This window comes from Gallus gallus, chromosome 3 (assembly GCF_016699485.2).
Source record: "Gallus gallus isolate bGalGal1 chromosome 3, bGalGal1.mat.broiler.GRCg7b, whole genome shotgun sequence".
Taxonomy (NCBI): domain Eukaryota; kingdom Metazoa; phylum Chordata; class Aves; order Galliformes; family Phasianidae; genus Gallus; species Gallus gallus.
The window spans coordinates 13,533,331-13,553,527 of NC_052534.1; the positions used below are offsets into that span (position 1 = coordinate 13,533,331).

Here is a 20,197-nt window from a genome sequence, read left to right on the forward strand (position 1 = left end):
CAGTGAAACCAGATAATTAAAGTCACTCATGGAACAACCATTAAATAAGTGGATGCTTGTTAAGGTCGGTCTCGGGAACGTGTACAAAGTGTGAGCAGAGCCAAGGAAACAACAAGGCTCTCTTGACTCTTCTAGCGTTTTTCACCTTCTGTACAGATTGCTTAGGGAACCATTGCTTGATAATATTTTTATTGATTTTTATCAGTGGAGACCAAGGCAAAATCAGTGTACCAGCCCTTAGCCTAGGATGTTAAGGAGTGGATGTGTTCCTTTGTGTAAGAACATCTTGGTTTGTGGGTGCAGCTCTCAAGCAGCCTCAGCTGTGCAGAATGGCCCACCTGCAGGTGTCTTTGTTTCATCAGTGGTTTGTACACAGGTGGTCTTCAAGAGGAGGCCATTCTGGTTGCAGGTAAAACTTAACCAAAATTATTTGTTTGAGTTTGCCATTCATCTAATGAAAAAGTGGGTTCTCATTTGTTCATCTTTTGGGATGCATCCATCTGAAAATAAACAGAGCCTCTCCGCTAAGTGTTAGATGTACCACGTACATGTAGGAAATCAGAGCTGAGTATGTATTCACTTGTGTTAATTTTTCATTGAGGTTTGAACTATGAAGTTTACTTGGTTTGGGTGATTTGTTTGTTTTGTTTTCCTGGCAACTTGTGTCAGGTACCCTTGGGTAGAAATGAGCGCAGTTAAACATATGGAGAAGTGGCATTTAGTTGAATGAAATAATATTAACTGTACTGGATGCATAAGGAAAGAAGGGGGAAAAAAAGCTTACCAGATCACATTTTGCACTCAGCTTTGCTGGTTTATCAAGCAAAAAGGAAGTACCACCTGAAGGCAGCAAATTGAACCATTTAATGGTCTCCATGTTTGGATTTTATAACCTGCAGTCCTCAGTCTTGTCTCTCATTTTATTTACTGCAAATAAGCATACTATTTTTCCAGTTCCAGGTTAGCTGCTTCTTTCAAGGCTAAAACAGCAGTGTAAAAAGATGCTGTATCCGCTGCAAGTTCTTTGTATCTCAGCAAACTCAAGTGCTAGTGCTTATCAGAAGCCCCTTTATTTTCTTCCTCCTTGAAGTGAGATTCTCAGAGGCTGGCTTTATTAAATCAGCAGTCAGACGCATTCAGTAAAGGTTAACCATTCATAGTTTGCTGTATTTAATAGCCTTGGAGTGGAGACCGAGGAAATTCACGTTAACTTTCTGTGGTGCTCAAAGTGTTACTGAGAAGTTTTTATCTCTGCTTTTCCTGAAAGCTTCCCCTCTTGCTTATGGCATCTTCATAGCTTTGCAAAGGATGAACGAAACATCTCTAGGATAGTAAATCTGAGGAGCCAAACAGAAAAAGAACTAGTCTAGAAATAAGAACTCTTTACCTGGGAAACAACAAAGATTTCATTTCAGTGAATACCTCTCTTCATTTTGTTAAATTGCCACTGCGTTAGCGCTGAATCCAAGGAGAAACACAATGCAAGTAAAACCAGAAATACTTTAATGATTTCTGGGATATTAAATTAATAGAGACCGAAGCATGTTGCATCAGCCTAATTATTTTGTAATAGTGTGGGTAAATCAACGTTTGATTATAGAGGTCATCTATTGCATCTACCAGGTAGGCCAAATCCCACTCTTATTTGCAATTACTGAAATCCTACTGTAGGCAATGGTACCATGTGAAATGGGCAGCATCTCAGCTCTTGTTTGATGATGTAAGTTGCAACAGAAAACAAGGGCAGAATATACAGCTCTTCCATTCCCATTATTAGCGCGTAAGTGGAATTGCAAAGATCCAAACCAAGAACAACAGGTAATAACAGCAGCCAGTCCTCTAAGAGGGCACGTTAATTGGAGTGGTTTTCAAAAGAAAAAGGACTCTGGGGGGGCTCTGTGGGGTCAGGTGAGCTTCTGCCATCCAAAATCAATTCAGCATCTTTGGGAAATAATATGTGACTGATTCCATTTAATGTTTTGTATTGGCAGGGGTATTTGTCTCATACCAGCATTTATAGCATCTTCCAGGCAGAACATCACTCTATCATTTGCTCTTGACTTGCTTTCAGGTTCTTGCCCGGCTTCCATGTGAAAATGACCCAAATTTCAAGATAGAAGTTCCCAAGAGCAAGAATTACTGTCTGTGCATTGTTTGTACCTTGCCTGCTACAAGGGCTTCCCTCTGGGTGAGCTTCTGAAATACACCGCTGTGCCACAGTAGATCAGCAGAGCTGTAACCTCGTCACCCTGTGCTTTTGAGAATCCTCCAGGTATGAATTGCTAATGAGTAATACTACCAGCATCCCTAAAACATGCACTTTGGGGTTCACTTGAACATTGCTCAGGGGCAGCAGTTTGCATTCATGGGGGCAGCCACAGGGCTCAGGCTGTTTATTAATGCATTTCACACTCTCACCTCATGATTGTTGAGGTCTGGGTTGCTCTGTTGAATGCCTTGGCATGTGGCTGAGGAGAGAAGCACTTGCTGTAGATAGCCAAATTCATGTTTGCTTGCTTATTGTCATCTCAGCAAGGGAGAAAAAGGTCCCAGCAAATAGCCTCATAGTCTTAATAGTCAGAAATATTTGAGATCTCCAAAATTTTACCTTTGTGAAATTGGGCATTTGCAGCTTGCAACTCCTGTGAGGCTCCAAACCTTCTGTGGAGGGCAGAGACGTATGGCACTGTGTGCCTGGAGCAGGCGTATGCAAAATACGAGGCTCTGGCAGAGCAGATGTATAATCAGTAATATCACAACTGCCATCATTTATGCGATTATAATAACATGTCAAATCGGCATTGTGTTACCAGAGCTGTATGCGTTTGTTTTCTAAACGAAAAGGTTCATGGAACAGAAAGGGACATTAGCAACAAAATGCCAAACCACAAGCATAGAGTACCTGCACTCCCAGACAGCCAGAGACTTTCTGCGTGAGCTCAGTAATTAAATGGACCTGGCCTTGGTTCTCCATTGTTGAGTGGAAGAGAAAGCGTGTTGATTTTCTGGCGCTGCCGAGATCTCCTGGCGCTGCACCCTATGCAGTGTCACTGTGCCTGGGCAGCACAGCCTAGATGAAACTCTAGCTCAGAGAAAAACGCTATAAATCCCAGTAACTCTCAAAGTCCACAGGTACTACCTGTGATTATCTGTAGGTGTAACTGCCATTTATCTCCCCTTGGCGCAACCTGATGGCAAAGCTAGCGGAACTTCAGCCGCCCCCATGTTCTCTTTCAGTCAGTGGCAGTGTCCTGCCCTGCTGCTGCTCCCTGGGGGTTCAGCCTTCCCCAGCTGCCTCCTGCCACAGGCTGCCTGTGTGCCTGCCTTCAGCAGGGCTGCATCCCCCAGGATGAGCCCCTGGCGAAGCGCCTCTCCTGCAGCGGTACCCTGATATGAGGGGGATTTCTTGTTGCTATGACGATGAGCTTGTAGGGATGAATGTTTCTTTCTGCAAACAGCAGTTCAAAGCTTAAAGAGACGCTGCTGCCTCTGAGTGCCTATTAGTGCCATGTGCAAACATAGCTGGGCAAACCCTTATGAAAATAAGGAGGAAAAAGGAAGAAAGCCAGCTGGTTCTGCGCTCCCTTCCCCACTCGAGCTTTGAGCAATAGAGAGAGTGATTGCTTTCTGTGTCTTTGTTCCCGGCTCTGGCACAAATCAAATCAAACCTCCCTTCCCCCAGCAAAGCACACTCGCTAAGCTGGAGCATGCCAGAGTGAAAACGGATTAAAAAGAAAAATCATCCCTGCTGCTGCAGATGAAGAGGCATAAATCAGTGTGATGGGGGATGCTCTGCCTCTGGGCTGGTGATTCCCTCTGCTAACGGGGTGCTTAAATCAGCGTGGCTGACAGTCCTGGGGTATCCACTGAGCCCTCCTCTGCCTTCTGCACCTCTAATGGCAACGGGCTGAGGAGGGCTGCAGCCAGACCTGCTATGGCGTGAGCCCAGCAGTGCACGAGGAGCCCGAGCGGCCTCGCCACGCTGGAGGGAGCTCCTGAGGCAGGAAGTGCTGCAGTGTGCAGCATTCACAAGCGGCACCCCAAAGCCATAAAAGCAGGTTACATTTCAAGATGCTTTTCATAGCTGATGTTAGAACACGGGTTGTTTATTTTCAGGTTTTAGATCCTGAGGAGTCAGGTTTCCTCCTCCTGCGTAAATAGGCCCTTTTAACATTTTAAGCACTCTTATATAGGTCGTGAATATATTTTAACTTCTAACAGTGTAAATCTGACTTTCTTAGAGTTGTGTGACCCTGGAAGCTGGGGGAGTGAATTTCCAGGTTTAGAGTGACACACTTTTACACTGTCAGTATTCTTTTCACCTCTTGGCTGTCCCACAAACTGAAGACACAGCAGGTAGGGACCCTTTCAGCCAACCCCATCAGTAGAAAAATAAATTCTAAAGTTAGAATCTTTGTGTGAGGGCCTGTGGATGAGCTGGGGTGGAGGACTGGGGACACGCGTGAAGTGTGGCCAGGCAGGTGGGTGTCAGTGCCCACGGTCCTGCAGCAGAACTATCCACAGAGAGAAAGGGGTGTTTGCAATAGGAGTGAGAAAGCAGTGGGGCTTTGCCTTGCTGCTGTATTTGGCTGCCAGTGACACGCAGGTTGAAAGTGGTGAAAACCTATAAGAGGTGAATATGATAAGGCAAGTAAGGCTATACCTTTATTGTGCTGGCATTTTTCCTCAGTTTTTGTTTCTATTTGCTTCAGCCACTGGGTGCTGAGCAGTGGTGATAAGCCCATAGACTCCATGGTGGGTGGAGGGAACATTTCCAAAGAACCTGGCAGGGCAGCAAGGCTCAGAAGGGCTTGTGCTTGGGATGGAAGACCCAAGGTAAGCCTGAAATGGTACCTAGCAGTAGGGGAAGGAAGGTGTTGGCTGTGAGGTATGTCTGCGACCAGACTCTGACTTTGGAGTGATGCTGAAGAGCTCTCAGGCCATGGCCAGTTGGACATGACATTCCTAAAAGGCTTTGAAATACAAAGAGCCAAGACTATGCCCCCAGAAAATTCTGTTTTTCCCCAGCGTTGCTGTGCCAGTTGGGTTGGATTAAGGGAGGATTCCCCTGTTTGGGAAGGGGGGACTCCTTAATCCTCAAAGCCTGGATTTAAAGATCCTAGAGAGAGTAATCACATCTGGATTAGTATCTACTGGGGAGCTCTATGAGAGAGAGCAGCGTGACACCACCAGCCCTGAGCTTGGTGCTCATCCTTGTCTGCAGCTCCTTTTACCAACCACATGTCTGAAGTATACTTAGATGAAGAAAGAAAATCCCACAGAAAAGAGTATTTCCATATTCAAGTCATAAGTGGTTTCCTGCAAGGGAGAAATGTGTAAAACATGGCTTGGGCAGGTGACAGAAGGTGAGAATTTTCTTGTAACTGTCTTTTTTGTTGCACTCACTATGCTGCTTCTGTAGCAAACTAAGCTAGCCTTTAGCCAAAGGAGGAGATGCTGATGACAAACACACCGGTGTAGGGCCAGCCCTGCACTGCCTGGAGGTGAGCTGGCCTGCAGCCGTACGAGGACACCTGTAGTGACTGCCTAAGTCTTTCTTGTTTATTTATTCGAAGCCACAACCCTACCAATGTGGGGTTTCTGTACAGATATAGTACAAGTAAAGCCTTTGTCTCAGCTGAGGCATATTCCTGCTCTGAGATCCTGCTGGAGAAATGCACCCTATTGGCTTTTCCAACCGGCCTCAGTTATTGCCACAGCTGCAAGTGAGCTCAGCTTCTGTGTGTTTACCTGGCAGAAGGCAGCTGCTTCCCATCAAATGAGGATCAGCTTCCTGACAGGTTCACCATTTCAAAATTAAAACTGCATTATTTACTCAGGCATTTCTGGCATCAAATCTTGCATCTTTCCTTGCACCCTCCATCTCCCTCTGTGGCCAAGATGAGGGGTAGTGGCATGCTCGGCACACCTGCAAGCTCCCTATTGTATCCCTGCCCATGTGACAGTGGCTAGGCTTGGCAAACCAGGGTGGCAACAGCAGCAGTGACAGGCAAGCACCACCTGACTGAACTACCTCAGGTTGGGAACAGGAGCTTCAGGCCCTGCTGCATGTTGCCTTCTTAGTTGCTCTCTCTAAAAGTTCCCTTTGGAAAATACCGCAGGCCCCTTGGCATGCTGCCCCATGTGCTTGTGCTGCACCATCCCAGCCTTGCAAGCGTGGCTCATCACCTTGGTTTTCAAGCATGATCCATTTACTACAGTCAATTCAGTCCTCTGCATTCACCTTTGCTTTCAGTTTTCAGATCCTCTGGATCTCCTTCTGCAGGTCTTTGTGGATCCTCTTCTGGCTGGGGATGAGTTTAAAGCCCTCTCCTTCTGTATGAATCCGTACTCTGAAAGAGACATCACTGAAGTAAATATGAACAGTGCAGCAGGAGGGAAAGCAATGTAATAACAGCTTTGCCAAGAGCCTGGCACCCTTTTGTTTCAGTCAGTGATTCTGTTGATCACTGCAGCAGAGTAGGGAGCTATTCTGATTTACTTACAATTTCCAATGTGACTTCTGCACGGAAACAGTTTCAGAAAGATCCTCTTTAAAGCATTTGTTGCATGATATCAGAAGGAATTAGATAAATACCTCTAAAGACCTGATCCTTAACCCTTCCCTTTGCTATTTGTTGCTGAATTGAGGGACAGTGTTTTTCTTCTTCCCCTCCACCATCAGCCACAGCGATGCAGGCTGTGATTGCAGTGGCATGCCATCAGTGCCCACTCCCCGCTGACTCTGCTGTGCCAAAACGATGTGGGCACGTCTACCAGCGGAGCAGGGCAGAGGATGCTCCATGTGCAGGAACCTGGCTCCTGTGCTCAGAGGCCACATGGCTGAGGTGCCACACACGGTGCTCTCATTGCTGGAAAGTGTGTGTAAGTCTCTGAGGACCAGGGCTGGTTTGTTCTGTATTCCAAATACGAGCAGGGGTCTCAGTCTAGTTTCTAAATTAGGTCAGCTGATGTCAGCAAGGCAAGAACAGCGAGGAACCTGGTGCTATCTGCATCTGTGCTCAATGGTACCATCAGAAGGGCTGCAGGGAGAGAAGGAGGTATCTTGGCATACCTCTGCATGTGTGTGCCGTAGCCCAGAGAAATCTGTTTGCAGCAGGTATCTCGTGCGTGTGGCTATCAGTGTAATTGTAGCATGAAGGGTGCTCAGAGATGATGCCCAGGAATGACAGCTAATGGGGAAGAGTGAGAGAATAGCATTTTGTAAATTGATGCCGTATGCTTTAAATTCCATCATCTCTCTTGGTACTGCTGACATCAAGTTCTTTACGTTAGGAATTTCAGTGCTGCTTTAAGCTGATTTTTAAGTTAGCACCCTGCTGGGGAGGGAGGGAGGTCTTGGCAAAGCCACTGCCTTGTCTGCAGTGACTGTAAAGGACTCAAGGTGTCTGCTGGTGTCAGAGGAAGGAAACGAACACTGGGATCTCCAGCAAAGTAATTTTATGCTGATGCCAATTCCTCTTTCAGTTTAATATAATCATCTTCAGTGTCTGCTTCTACAACGATGGCTTTGTACTGCTAAACCTTTGCAGCGTATTAGCAGAGGCAGCTGGAATTTGAATTTGATTTTGTCTAGAGTGAGAAAACTTACATTTAGCACTTGGCAAATCTCTTGAATACAGGAGCACGTCAGTATATAAACGCAGGTAATTTTGGAACCTTAAGGAAGAAAGAATATATTCAGAGTACTGATAAAGTCAAAGGAACTATAGAAAATAGTCTACCTGGTGAGTGCAATTATATTATCCTACGATATTAGCCTACCCGGTACTGCAAAAAAACGTGTACTGGAAAAATGCTTTGGGTGCAGTCTTTTGTACGCTGCAATATAAAGGTGAAATCCAAATGCATGTTGTCACAGATGAAGTGGCTGGTGAGAGCCCAGAATGGCAAGAGCTGGACTTATCCAGGGGCATGATGGTGAGCGGGCAGTATCAGGGCCAAGTGACGTGTCGGTCAGTACGCACCCTGGGAAATGCAGCACAAGCTGAAATGGCAGTGGGACAAGCTGCCTGCCTCAGCCCCTCTTCTCATTTGGGCACAACTCCCGATGGCTTCTTTGCAGTGCAGGATGCCAAACTAATAGTCACTCTTGGCATTAAACCGTGTGTAGGACTCAGGATTTGGCCATATGCTCTAACAAAAGGAAGCACTTCAGTTTGCAGTTCAGGGGGAGAGCTGGAGGCATTCCCAACGGTGGCCTCTTCTGGCAGCTCGTGTCCTTTTGAAACCTGTCCTGCTCTGAAAGGAGCTGCCTCTGATCTCAGTGGCTTTAGCAGAAGTTTGCGCAGATGTATGAACCCAGCTGCACTGCTGCAAATTCCTGGCCCCCCGATCTCCAAAAACTACCGGGGTCCATCTAGTGTGCTTCTGGAGCTACAGTTAGAGGGAGGAATACGTGGTACCTGCTGGGTGAGGAGCCAGAGCTGCTGGCATTTGGGAGGCTCACCTGCATTGCTTCTTAAGGACTAGCATTTTTAGAGATGATTCTTTTCACTTAGCAAAAGCAATCGGTGCCAGAACATGGGAGCACATGGTTTCGAGGAGGGACTTATTTTCTACTCTCAGCAAAAGGAGTTAAAAACTGAAGTGATAGCATTCAGATTTGCATGGGTGGAACAGAAAAAGGAGCTTGGATGAAGATACCAGCAGTGTTGTGGGCATAACTAAGCTTGTGTTGCCTCTGGAAAAGCAGTTACATGATGAGGTTGACCCTTCTTTCCCATTGCTGTTTCTGGCTCCCAAGAAATATCCTGAGCGCTGTGATTTATTGCAGTGCTTGTAGAAGACATTTTAAGTTTTACAGGCAGCCAACGCTGTGAGTCCAGATCTCCAGAAAGAAAAATAGAGCCTCCTCATTTCATACATGCAAGGAAGGTGCAGTAGCTTTTAAGTGTTGATGTGTGATGGTGCTTTGGGAATTCAAATCCAATTCTTGTTCGTTCTCTGCTTCAGGTTGGGTGCTGCCTCTGGCACATAGAGCTTCGCCAGGAGATTTGCACTACTGCAGCGCTGGCTGAGTGTTATCCCCCAAACCTACCATTCTTGCCATAGCCCAGAGGAATGACTGTGTAGGCTTGAGACACAGCCCTCTACCACAGTTGCCACGTCAAGAGGTTATTGCCCCTTATCACAGGCTGCGGCTCCTTCCAGCCTATGGTGCTTCCTGCTCTCTAACCCACTGCTGAGGCTGGTTAACAGAAAAAGCTTTGCTAGATGCCTGCTCGCTTGCCTTCCCCTGCCGCCAGCGGGTGAGCAAACAAGCATCAGCGATGCAGCAGAGATTGTTTTTGCACCATGGCTACAGAGGAAAACCATGTGAGATTTGATGCCTTGCAGCTTTCTGCTCTGCAGGCCCATAGATCAGTGTAGCAGAGATGGTTTGTCTCATGGCGAATAGCTGACTGCAGGCCAGTTGGCAGCCCTTGCGCAGGGAAGGCTGTTAATAACAGAGTCAGGGGTTGATACACGGCATCACTAAAATGGATTGACAGATTGGCGGAGAGCAATTTTCATGCATCCCATATGTTGCTTGGCTTCCTCTGGGTGACTTATAAAGAGGGGGAAAATATTTTGCTGGAAGAAAGTAAGGTTATTTATATACTTGGGTATTTTTAAGGAACTCTCTCCCCTTCTTGCTTGACATGATGTGGTTAAAAATAAAGACAAAAAGTGATCCGTTAATCATCTTAGAAGTGTGCTTGGGGCATTAAGTAGGTGCAGTTTCCTCTGGCTCTAATAGCAGAACAGGGAAGTACCCCAGAAAGTTGAGAAGTTTTGCTCTCAAAGAATGGCAGATCTGACACAGGCTGTCAGAGATAGAATGCTGCTAAACTGGCGTGGTAAGTCCAGGCCACTCTGCCTTACGCCTGTGGAAGATCTGACATGTTATCTGTCAGATAACTTTCCAGGAAGCATGAAATGTGGCCCTCGGGCCCAACAAGAACTTTGCAGAGAAATGCTAGTTTGCTTCTCTCTGCTTCATTTAGGCAAACATGTGCAGTGCAGACCGTCGGTCTTGATGAAGTGCCATTGTTTAATACTGGAAAAAATGCACATTCAATATAGTTTGCATTTCCGAAAACCTGTGTTATTTATTTAATAATAGATCTGTCTTTGACCCAAAAGTAAAAAAATCTGCAGTTATTTATTCATTCTTGCCCCTTGAAGAGCTTGCTACCATCTGTTTTTCTTGGCTTTCCATCACTCTTTTTTTTTTTTTCACTTGTTCTTCTCCCACTGTGCACCACTGAAGGACTCCGCTATACATTATCTCATAGCCAAATTATGCAGGGTATTGTAAACATGTTGTAAATTTTGCCAGCTGCAAAGTCAAGGGCTCCGAAATCTTGCTAAGCACTGGCAATGCTTTTAGAAGAAGAAAGGCAGCCTTTTGGAAGCAGACTTGCAGGGCAGTGTGACACAAAGGTGGACAGTACGAATGCTGGAGGAATAAAAGCAATACATAAATGTATTTGTGGATTACCGTAGCTTTATCATAAAAACCAAGAGGTCCCCGAGGCGGTGTCTGCTCAGCACCCACTGACATAGGCAGCACAGCTCCTGCGTGCAGACGCCAGGCCCCACAGGACTCTATGCTCCAGCAGTTGCAGCAGGGATTGGAGCCTGATGCAGCCCTGGCACCACTGCACTGTCCCAGAGGGACAGAGATCCCTTTTGGGATCTGGGAGTGCACGAAGAGCACCGAGCAGCACAGAAGTAGATTGCTGCCGGCCCCACAAACTTGGAGAGGGGCCATGGGGTTGTAGCAGTGCATTCTCTGCAGTGAGCAGTTCCACATCTCCTGAAGCCAAGAGGAATAGGAAGCGATCTGCATTAGGAGTACAGGCTGATGGTATCCATAACTGCCCTCAGTGAAATACAGTGTTCTGCATTTGCTGTGACTTCACTATGAATGCTTTCATGCTTTGATTTTGACTGATAAGAAGAACAAAAGCATCTTAAATTCAGATGAGATTTGAGGAAGGACTATGGGAATAATTGCTTGGGACCAGAGATGTTGCCCTTATAAACCTTTTTTTGGAGAGTCCAGGGATTGGGCAGAAGCACTGCGGTGCTTGAGGCATCACAAGTTCACCCTGCACCCTTCAGCTGTCCTCTCCTGGCAACAACTTGCAGACTCAACGGGCCAAACAGCTGGGCAGGGTGTTCATCTGCAATACTCAGCGATCTCAAACCTGTCTTTTGCATTATTCCATCCATACTTCATCTTCCACTTCAACAGTTAGTGAAAGGGATCCCAAATTCAGTCATACCTGCATAATAAGGCTATGAATATCCTATCCTATGTCTTATTGTGTTGTTCCTACTATTTTTACAGTGTTAAGAGCTTAAGGGAGAAAAATTGCTTAGCTTAGTGAGATTCATTTTTCTTTTTGCATAGGAAGGATGGTGGTCTTTTAGTATTCTGTGAAAGCTATTTCTTCTCCAAAGAGTCTTTTGTTACTATCATGGGCTTATGTTGGTAGGCTTGCACTCTTGCACAGGGGCACTGATTTAAATAAGGGACTTTAATCAACAGTTTTCATCATGACTTAAATCAGCTAACAGGAAATGCAAAACTGATTATTTAAATTAATCTTGTTCTTCATTTGGGCTTTTAAATTATTTTTCCAAAGGAACAACTGATAGTTATTCACTGGTGCCTAGTGCTCTCTTGTCACCTGTGATCAGGATATGCTGTTAGCATATTTGTTTAAGAATCTGCATGTTAAGTCTGAAATTACCTAACACTTATCATTTTATGTTCCAAATTGATGACTGACACCTCTACTACGTGACTAATTTTAATGCTGATCTGTGTGAAGGTGCACAAGCAAAGTAAGAAACACGTTAGGTAAGTGTCTTCCAATTTAAATCACAGTATTATCTCAAATATGATGGATATATCGTGTTAAGGGAGGAGTACAGTTATCAGAACTCATTCTGCATGTGAAGCGGTCAGCAGACCGGACTCTCCAATCACCAAATTCTTACCAAGGCTCATACTGGGAAAAGTAAAACAGCCCTTTATCTTTTTGGTTCCAATCCCCAAATTGTTTTCTCCATTTTGACTGATCTGGAGGAAAGATCTTTCTGTGCGTGCAGAGAAATATGTTGTTTAAATGGTCACTTCAGTGGCTTGGCTTCGTCTAACATCTGTAGGCGCTTATTTCTATTTCTTGTATCATTATAGTGCAGGTTAGGCCATAATGTTCAGTGCTCTCAATTGTTTTTTCACAGTCATAGAACCGCTAAGGTTGGAAAAGACCACTAAGGTCTCTAGTCCAACCATCAGCCCATCACCACCATGCCCATTAAGCCACATCCTGAAAGCCACATCCACACGTTTGTTGAACATCTCGAGGAACGGTGACTCCACCACTTCCCTGGGAAGCCTGTGCCAATTTTAATTAAAAATTATTAAAATGTAAATGAATAATGCAGATAAGCTATTATACATGCATACATAAATGGATATGTATAAATCCTGTGCTCTGTTTTTTTCTGAGAGAGGGACGCTGCATTTTTACCTTCCGATTTTTTGCACCAGTTCTACCTCAGTGCACCGGCAATGAGTTGAGGGTGATGTTTCTGATTTATGCCACTGAATAAGAGAAAGCCAAAAGGAAAATGGATCTCTGAACCTTTACCTCCGGGGTATGTGCATGCATGTATTTCCAATGGAAGGCATGATGTAGTCAGTCTCCTCCTTCAGGTAGCTCAGCTGACTTTGCTGCAGAGAGAAGCTTCCACGCTGGGTATCTGCCGCCTCGTTGGCTGCACCCATCATGTCAGGGCCCAGAGCCTTCTGGGGGACACACACTGGGGGTTCCAACACTGATGGCCATGGCTGCCTCCATTTGGGGTGTCTCTCAGCTGGCTGCTACCACCAAGCCCCTCTGCCAGCCCTTCTCCAGGTGCAGCACGGGGTGCAGGTGAGTTACTGTACTTTCCTGCCTTAGCTCTCTGAGAGCAGCACAGAGCCCCTCTCCCAGCACTGTAGTTGAGCAATTGTCAGCCCATTTTGCCAGTATGCTGTGACAATTTCCTTCAAATCACACTTGAGACTAAAGACAAAACAGCATAGGCTTAATTTCTTTATTCCCCTGCCAAAAGCCATATTTACAGTGCCAGGATTTGACATGTAGCACCGTGCATTACAGACACATGTCACTCATGCCGACTCAGGGAGAGGAAACGTTTGCTGCCGTGCCCTGCATTGTTTCTGCTCAGATGCACCAGGGGAAGCTTCAGCATTGCAGCAAAGCCTAAGCCCAGGATTCTTTATTTTATTGCAGTTGTTTAAGTTAGGGTTGGACCAGGTTTGTTTGCAATTGTTGTTGTTGTATCAGCTTCCTTCCAGGTGCCCTCAGCCATGGGTCCCCCAATGAACGCTTGGTGCCGGTGCCACAGCAGCACAGCGGGGCCTCTGCTGATGGAGCATTTGCAGGAATTGATATGTGCCCTTGGGAAAGGCAGTCTTAAGCTTTCTTATAGAACATTATATATAAATGTGGGCTAAGAGCAGCCTTCAGAGGCAGCACAAATTGCGGGCAGTATTACACCTAAATTACATAGGACATGCTTTTTTTCCTTTTTTTCTTTTTTATGCTTCTCTGATTGCTTCCTTCCCATCACTTCCTTTTCCTTGCAGTGATTTTACTTCATATTTTCTTGAATAGGCCTTTGATGCTACCCATGAGTTTATGATCTTTAGTAGGTCTGTGACTGGAACAGAAAGCAAATCCATTAGTTAAAGAAGACCGAGTAGTAGTGAAGATGTCATTAGATTTGCTGCTCCTTAGACAAAATCCTCAGCATCATTATAAAGCCAGTCCACAAATCCTGCCCCCATGGAACATCATTGTCCCTTCTGTATTACTGAGATGGAAATGAGAACAACAGTAAGATTCTATCAGAAGGTGGTAGGTAACAAACCACCAAGGTCAAATAATGTATTATAAATGTAACAATCATTGGGAGCATACTTTTGCCGACTATTTTACTTGGTTTGAAATGGTGAACACTCAAATATAACTATACGGGATGTTGGATTATTAATTTTTTAATTCAGATAATAAAATTAGGCTCTTTTTTTTTTTAATGAAGAATGACCTTTTTTTTTTCCTAGTGTAATTCTTGTAATAGCATTAAATAGAGCAATCTATTTGTAGGGAAAACTATGTTGAAGGCTTCCACTGCAAATGCAGACATCCAGAATAAGTTTTCCCATCAGTAGAACAAAAGATCAGGATTGCTTGCTTTTCAGAGAAGATATTAGAATAAATGCAAGTAATTTACAAAAGAATAGTCCTCCTTGTTCTCTTTAAAATGCAAGGGAAAGTTCAGCAACACTGAAAAGCAGAGAAGCCAAAATGGACAGATGATTCCTTACAAAGAATTCTGGGTACGTTACACAAAAACTGGAACTTTTGCTGTATATGAGCTGTCACTGATCTTGATAGCTTTGCAGACGTGCAGTTACAGTACCTGCAGTCCCCCCACCCCATCCCACTTTTCCGTGCTTCCTAGCCTTTTTGGAGCGTGGCATCTTGTCACCTCTGGTAATTGCATTCTGGAAACACTCCAAATCATGGATAAGAAGGCATTTGTGTTACTTAGAGTAATACAACAATTATCCTATTAGTAATAAAGTCAATTTCCAAGCCCTTGTGCTGTATTTCCCTGATGGAACTCCTTTGTCCAAGCGACTTTTGAAGAGGTGCAGAGGGTAAACTGAGGTGAGAGCCTACCCTGGGGTTGGTTTTGCAGCATTGCAGTTTGGTCTTTCCATAGCTCTGTGGGTTTTTAGGAAGCACTTGGCAATTTAGGTGGCCTACTTTGAAGAAAATGCTATGGTCCCTTACTGTGTCCTGCTGGAAACCTGTCCTTCAGTGCTGACAGAAACCCTTGCTGCCTTGTGCATATCTGTCACTGCTCATCACACCTCATGCTATTGGGTTTACTGAAGCCTGGCTCAACTCCCTTTCTAGGAAAGCCCACCTTGTCTGCTTTGGAATGGCTTTCAGACCACATAAGAACTACCAGGACAGTCTCACAAGCTTCTTATCCCTAGGCAAGGCCACATGCCAGTGTCTCACATTCTCATCAGATGCCCCTGAGACCTGTTCTCCAGGAGGCCCTGTCTCTGACAAACAGCAGTCCTTAGCCTTTTGATAGTGTGCCCTCTTAGCAGTGCCTTCCCCTTCGGAGATAGGAAGGTTGATGCTGCAGAGCAAGAAATGCCTATTTTATACCAAACAGAAAATCACCTTGGCTTAAGATCTTGCTAAGAAACTCACAAGTTTGTGCTTCTGATGTAAGTCAAATGGCTGTGGAGCTCTACCTGGGCTTTCCAGCCAGCACTGTGATACCAGGGAGAGTTGTCCTCGTGATCCTGGGCTCTTTGGCATCAGCAGAGGCACGAGGCCTCCACAGAGACTTCTTTTGGAGAAGTCACCTTTGGAAGGGAAGAACTAAACATCTTCTAGGAATTGTTCTTTGAGCTTTGGGGCCATTTCCCCAGACTTCCACACCTTCATTTCCCCCTATCTTTTTTTTTTAGCTCGTTGAGGGATGAGTTCTGCACTTGTGTTTCTTCAGGAAGGTCGGGACAGAGCCATCACCAGAGGAGGGTCAATATGGGTGTTAGGAAAAGGTTCTTCACCAGGGGGTGGTGGGCATGGAACCGGGCCACGGCCCCAAGCTGCTTGAGTTCAAGGAGCATTTGGACACTGCTCTCAGACACAGGGTTTGAATTTTGGGTGGTGCTGCGTGGAGCTGTACTCAGTGATCACAGAATCACCGTACTGCAGGGGTTGGAAGGGACCCCTGGAGATCACTTAGTCCAACCCCCCTGCTAACGAAGGTTCCCTACAGCAGGTCACACGGGTAGGTGTCTAGATGAGTCTTAAATATCTCTAGAGAAGGAGACTCCATAGCCTCTCTGGGCAGCTTGTTCTCGTTCCATCACTCTCACAGTAAAGATCTTCCTTCTGTTAATCTGGAACTCCCCATGTTTCAGTTTCTGCCTGTTGCCCCTTGTTCTGCTGTTCCTCACCACTGAAACGAATCTGCTCCCATCACTGTGACTCCAGCACTTAAGGCATTTATAAACAGTAAGGAGGTCCTCTCTCAGCCTTTTCTTCTCCAGGCTGAACATTCCCAGGTCTCTCAGCTTTCCTTGCACAGGAGATGCTCCAGGGCCTTAATAACTTCTTGTCGCCTTTCACTGGACTCTCTCGAGGAGATCCCTGCCTTTTTTTGAACTAGGGAGCCCAGAACCGGACACAGTAAGTATTCCAGACAGGGCCTCCCCAGAGCAGAGCAGAAAGGGAGGTTCACGTCCCTCAACCTGCTGTTCATGCTCTTTTTAATGTACCCCAGGATACCATTGACCTTCTTGGCCACAATAGCACACTGCAGACTCATGGTCAACCTGTTGTTGACCAGGATGCTCAGATCCTTCTCCGCAGAGCTCCTCTCCAGCAGGTCAGCCCCTAACCTGTACTGATGTGTGCAGTTATTCCTCCCCAGGTGCAAGGCTCTTGCACAACTCTACACTTGCTCCTGCTGAACCTTGTCAGGTTCCTCTCTGCCCAACTCTCTATTCTGTCCAGGTTTATCAGATGTGATTTTAAAGCTGGCATCTATAGACCTTAAAAAAGTTGGTGAAAATCAAACCTGGAAGTGCTGAGTATTACATGAATTCTACCTTCTAAGGAAACCTGGCACAGATATGACTGAATTCTAACAATAGCACCAGAAAATAACTTTCTGTTCAAAACTAATGATGCTCGAATAAATACTTTTCTTCTTTTGAAAGGGGCCCTCCACCCCTTGAAGAAATGAACTGTGTGCTGAGTCCGTCACAACTCCCGTCGGTTCCCCAGCAGCCGCGTTTCACAGTTTCAGTTTGTACACCGATGGCAAACGGGGAAAGGGCAGAAGTAGAAGGAGAGGGGGCTGTGAGGGCGGGGGAACGGCTCCCGTGGTGCTGCTGCTCCGCAGATGCACTTCTGCTCTTTGAATTTCGAGACGAGAGGAAATTGTGCAGAAGAATTCCTGGGATGCGAGCAGTAGGAGAGAGATCTTATTTTACACCTGTGAAGCGACCCTCGGGGCAGGGCTTCGTGCCGCCGGCAAAGTCCAGGCGGTGCAGCCCGACCCGGCCATCCTGCGCCGCCCGGGCCGGGCCGAGCCGAGCCGAACCGGGGCGGGGCCTGCCTCCGCTCCCAGCTCGCGTGGTGCCGGCCGCCGGCGGCGACTCCGTCCTGGGCAGCGGGTAAGGACGGAGCCAAGCCGGGGGAGGCCGCCCCGTTCCCCTTCCCGGGGCCGCTGGAGCGATACCCGGGGTAAAGGCGGCGGCGAGGCGCGGCCAGCCGGGGCCGTGCGGCAGCTCCTCCGTCGAGGGTGGCTCGAGAGAGCGCTAGCGGGCGGGCTTCTCGGTTTGGGGCTGAAGAAGGCGGTTTGAAACACGTTCGGCTCCGCTTTTCCAGCTGTACGCGTTCGTTGGCGGCGAGGCGGTGCGAAGGGGCGGTGCCGGCGGTGCCGGGAGCGGTGCGGCCTCGGGAGCGGCCCGGGGCTGTGCGTGGGTCAGGCAGCGCGCCGGGCGCTCATTTGATCGTAGTTCGCGCTGTCGTTTTATTTTCACGGAGGATGAATTCCAGGAGCCTTACTCGCGGTTTCTAGCGGCGCAGCCGGTCGCGTTAAGCTGTTTGGGGATGTTAACGGTGCGTGAAACGCCGCCCGTGCCGCGCACCGTGCGAGCTCTGGGAACGTGCCGCGGGCACGGCGGGGGCGGCGAGGGTCGGAGCCTTCACTTTTCACATACGTATTTCCAGCCGGAGCCCGCCCCTCGCTCGGGGGGATCAGCAGCGCAGCGGGAGATGTCGGTGCCGCGGTTTGGACGGAGGACGCAGCGCCCGAGGTGCGGCGGGGCGGGAGCGGCGCCGGCCGGGACAGCGGCCGCGCCTCTCGCTTTGTGCAGCCGCGGGCCGCGACGAGCGCCCCTCCGGCACGGGAGCTCGCGAGACGCCTTTCGGCCGTAGCCGCGGGTGCCGGGGCCGCATACGGCCGCCGCCCCCGGCGCGGCGACCGACGCGCTCGGCTCCGCGCGGCGGGGGCGTGGCGGGGCCGCGGCCGCCCGTGCCGCCGCCGCCCCTCCCGGCGCGAGGGCGGGGCCGTGCCGTGCCGCCCTGCCTGGGCGCGAGGCGGCGGCACCTGCGGCCGGGCCGCGCCGGGCCGAGCGCGGTAGGAGCGGAGCGGCGTGGCGCGCGGCGGCCCGCGGCCCGGATGTGAGAGGCGAGGAACGCGGCGCCGTGGGCGGCGTGAGGCGGAGGTCGAGGTAAGGGCGGCTGCCGGAGGGGCGCGGGCGGAGGCCCCGATTCGCGGTGCCGTGGAGCCGCCGCTCGCTTCGGCGGGTGCGGAGCGGGCCGGGCGGCGGCGGGCGGCCGTGCCCACCTGCGAGGGCCGCGGAACGGGCGGCTGAGCGCGGCTCGGGGCCGCCGTCCTCGGAGGCTGAGGTGGGCGTGGGGGAACTGCGTTGAAGCGCCGAGCCGAGCCTTCCGCCAGCCGTTCCTTCGCGTCGCTGCTGTAATTACGGCGAGGCGTTGGGGTTCCGTCCGCTTTTCCAGGGGAAGTTGCGCCCAACTTTGCCGGCACCCCTTGCCGCGGGGCGTCACGCGGGGATCCGCGGCCGGGCGCGCACCTGCAGCGCCGCGCCGGGAGCGGCCGCACCGCCCGTACCCCGCGGCGGCGGGATGCAACGGCCGCGGGAACGGAGCCGCCCGGGCGCCTCTCGCAGGTATCGATCGGCCCTCGGGCATCGCCCGCCGGCAGCGCGGCCCGCCCTGCCTGCCGTCCTCTTTGTTAGGCACCGGCCTGCGTTAGCGCGCGGAAACAATGGCTCCCTCCGACAGCCGGCACCGAGCTGAAGGGGCTGCCGGAACGGACAGCGCTCCCGCCGACCCCGGGGGGCCGGCGGTGAGGCCGCCCTTCCGCGGGCCTGGCTGTTAATTCCGGGTATTTGAAATCTATTTCTGCGTTGGCCGAATGAGAGCGGAGAGCTGGTGCCTTCGGTAGGGTTTGTCCTGTCCGTAAGTACCGCTGCCCAGACGGCTGTCAGGGGATCGCCGCTCCTCAGCCGTTGCCTTTCTCGTACTGTGACGCGGCAGATACCGGCGCTGAGCTGCGGGCCGGGCTCCCGCTCCCCCCTGCCGTCGGTGGCTGCGAGAATCGCTGCTGCCACGCGCGTGGGCCTCCCGCTGCACGGGGTGCTGCTGGAGATGCTCTTCTCAAAATCAAAGCGTCACAAAATGGCCCTTCCTCGTTGCTGGCTTCTTCCAGCTGTGGCGGTTCTGATGGCACTGCGCGGCGGCTGCTGGCACTGCTCAGCCCGCGCTGCTGGGAGCCCAGGGGCTGCACGGGGTGGGTGCCGGGTGGAGCCGTGGGAGCTGTGTGCTGGCTGCTGCTGCGCCTTGGAAGTGAAGGGCAAGCGTTGGTTGTAGAATTAAGCTTTTCCTCCATCAAACATCGTAATTTTTGAGGTAAACTGACTGACAGGTGGCTTGAGTTGAAGGAAGGGCAGTATCTCTTATTTTGAGAGCGTTGAAGCAAAACTTTTTTTGTTCTGCTTCAAACATCTTCCGGGCGAGATTTTCATCAGAAGGTCTCAGGCCACTGTGTGTGGTACTGCCTCACCTCTGCGCAGGAGCTCAGAGTGGCATTGCTCGTTGTGGTGTTCTTTAACCTTACCTTAGGGAAGTGAGAGTTAGCCGGTCAGCGTGCATTGCTTGGATTCTTCGGCACCGGTTCACTTCCCAGCAAATCACAAATATTCACAAATGGAATGTTCCGCTTTCAGGGAAATCTCTGTATCCTGGTGGCTAATTGTAAAATGAAGATACGGAGCGAGCGTGCTATTAGCTGGGGAAACAAAACATTTTGCAAGGAACTTGCTCACCAGCATGGACTCCTGCTGTCAGTCAGCCAAGAGCCAACTTCTCCTGGCACTCGTTAGCAAAACACGAGTTCTGCATTAACTCATCAGTCTTGCCTCTGACCCTATGTTCGGTACCAAAGCCGGGGTCGTTACGCTGTTTGATATGAGCTGGGGATGTTCTTTAGGTTTACAGCCGAGGGCAAGGAGGGCTCCAGCTCCTGGGGTGCTGGG

At 49.1% G+C, this 20,197-nt stretch overlaps 1 protein-coding gene across 15 annotated transcripts in view; it reads left to right on the forward strand.

The window, feature by feature from the left end:
• Positions 1 to 20,197, forward strand: part of PAK5 (p21 (RAC1) activated kinase 5) — a 316,295-nt gene that overhangs the window by 210,710 nt on the left and 85,388 nt on the right. For 8 of the 15 annotated variants that reach the window (XM_046938631.1, XM_046938634.1, XM_046938630.1 and 5 more), the window contains one exon: positions 2,072 to 2,272. The exons of 3 other annotated variants lie outside the window; for them this stretch is intronic. The gene's annotated coding sequence lies outside the window, so the exon portion shown is untranslated. Of the gene's footprint in view, positions 1 to 2,071; positions 2,273 to 17,256; positions 17,525 to 18,226; positions 18,830 to 20,197 lie in introns of those variants that run through there. 4 more of the 15 variants (XM_046938635.1, XM_040696949.2, NM_001398214.1 and 1 more) reach the window with 4 other exon arrangements.